Below are 2,251 nucleotides of genomic sequence, written 5' to 3'. Positions count from 1 at the left end.
TTTTGTTTTAAATAAAATTTTGGAAAATGTTTCTGCTTTGAAATAATCTTCCACAGTTAAGTTGATGCAGTGGACAAAACAGGGTGAATGCCAAATCCTTAATATTAATGCAGCTTTTTTTGTAACTGCAGCATTATCTGCAACCACTACTACTGTCTTATCACAGATATTGTGTTCTACTAAGATTTGATTGATGACCTGAAAAAAAAGTAATGTTAAAGTAACCTGCTTGAGTGACTGAAATTTTGCATAATATTGTCAAAAAATTTCTTTTTTACAACATATTGTTACCTGAAAAATTACTTTCCTATACAAAAAAAATAATTCTCATAAAAATTGGGCCAATATACTACTTGTCGATGTTACGTTGAGCTTGAGTGTCTTAGAAGCACAGGGAAAGTAGAAAGAGGAAGAAGAAGAAGAAGTCGACGAGGAAGAGGAAGGTCACAATAAGGAATAGGGACACAAGAGCGTAAGTGTTCACTTGTTTGCCATGCAATGGTGATATCTCAGGTGTGCATGCTTGCTGATGAACAGGAGCAGATACGGTATAAACTGCACATGGGAATAACAAGATCGAAACTGTGTTGAAGAGATCAAGGGTGACTTCATCATACATTATCTTTTGTGTCAGTTGAGTTGATACTCAGTACAGAACAAAAGGGGCATCATTCTACTGCAGTGCTACATTGATGAGGTCGGCAATACTTGTGATTACATTACATTACATTTATCGTTTTCCACGGATCCCTCAGAGGAGTCTCTGGGATGTGGAAAGAGTCAAAGGATTTTTTTTTTACTCAAATACATGGATATTGTACAATTATAATGCAGACAGAGTTATGAGCTATAATTCTTGTGAAGATGTGCATTGATGGAGTAGAAGGGGTTGGCCAACAGGAAGTTCTTTAATTCGCTCTGAAACCGATCTTTATCTCTTACAAGACCTTTGATATGTTCTGGTACATTATTGAATATATGAGTATCCATGTATTTGACTCCTTTTTGTACTAATGATATGCTTTTATAGTCCTTATACAGATTGTTTTTGGTTCTGGTATTATAATCATGTTTTGCACTATTTTGTGTAAAAAGAGACATGTTGGAAATGACAAAGGACATCAGTGAGTATATGTACTGAGAAGTAGTAGTTAGAATACCAAGATTCTTAAAGAGGTCTCTGCATGATGGTCTAGGACTGACACCAGATGTAATTCTAATACCTCGTTTCTGAATTTTGAAAATGTTCTCTTTGTGAGAGGAGTTTCCCGAAGATATGATTCCATAACTCATTAGTGGATGGAAGTAGGCCAAATAAGCTAACTTCTTCATTTTTAAATGCTGGCGCTTTCACCCATCATGATGATGTATTCCTTGGTCTTAGTGGAGTGGACATAAATGAGTAGCTTGTAGAAGTTTTGTTGGGCGTTTCCCCTTTCATCAGGGTAAGTGTGCGGAGTGGTACAAAGAGCAGAATACAGTATTAATGACGGATAAGGAAATATGCAGCAAGAGACAGCAGTGCTGGCACCTTCACCCATCATACCGATGTATTCATATAATATACCCACGTGACTCAAAAGTTTGCACTCTACAGAACCTGATAGATGCCATTTCGTCGGCTTCACTGTAGTGACGATACACAGCCTCCATTACACAATAGCTGAGAGTTTTCCATTACCACAGTCGATTTTGGCAAATATATGCATTAATATTGACACCATTTTATGAGCACGAAAGTTTTAATTCTGTGCTGATTCACAAACACAATAGAAGCACTTCTGCATAAATCACCACAAAAGCAAGTTGTTTATATACTCGAAAGACAGCAACACAATATTTGTAATGCCACTCCCAGCTGATTTTGCTATGCTGTATTAATTTTGATTCAGACGGTGTTGGGGTTTGTGTTTGTTTCTCACTTGTTAGTGTGCTATCGCACAAACTCTCGACTGAAAACTTTGGGTGCAGAAGTAACAATGTTTTGAGAAAGCGCATTATAGAGACATCTATGTTCCAATGTGTTGCTTATTTGTAGTAATAAATAAGAAAATATATTAAACCTGTTGTAACGCAATTATTCAACGATTTGCTACCATTGGCAATGTCCATAAACAGAACACAAATGACACGACAGCTTCAAATTTCTATCGACAACTGGGTGAGCGTGCTGGGGGAGGGTAGAGGGCTCAAATTCTCTGTGATGCATTCACAAGCATCTGGTGGGATGTCGGTAATAACCATTTTAATT

Source organism: Schistocerca americana, chromosome 9 (genome assembly GCF_021461395.2).
Source record: "Schistocerca americana isolate TAMUIC-IGC-003095 chromosome 9, iqSchAmer2.1, whole genome shotgun sequence".
Lineage (NCBI taxonomy): Eukaryota > Metazoa > Arthropoda > Insecta > Orthoptera > Acrididae > Schistocerca > Schistocerca americana.
The sequence above is the reverse complement of the archived record's forward strand: the minus strand, read 5'-3'. Positions refer to the sequence as shown.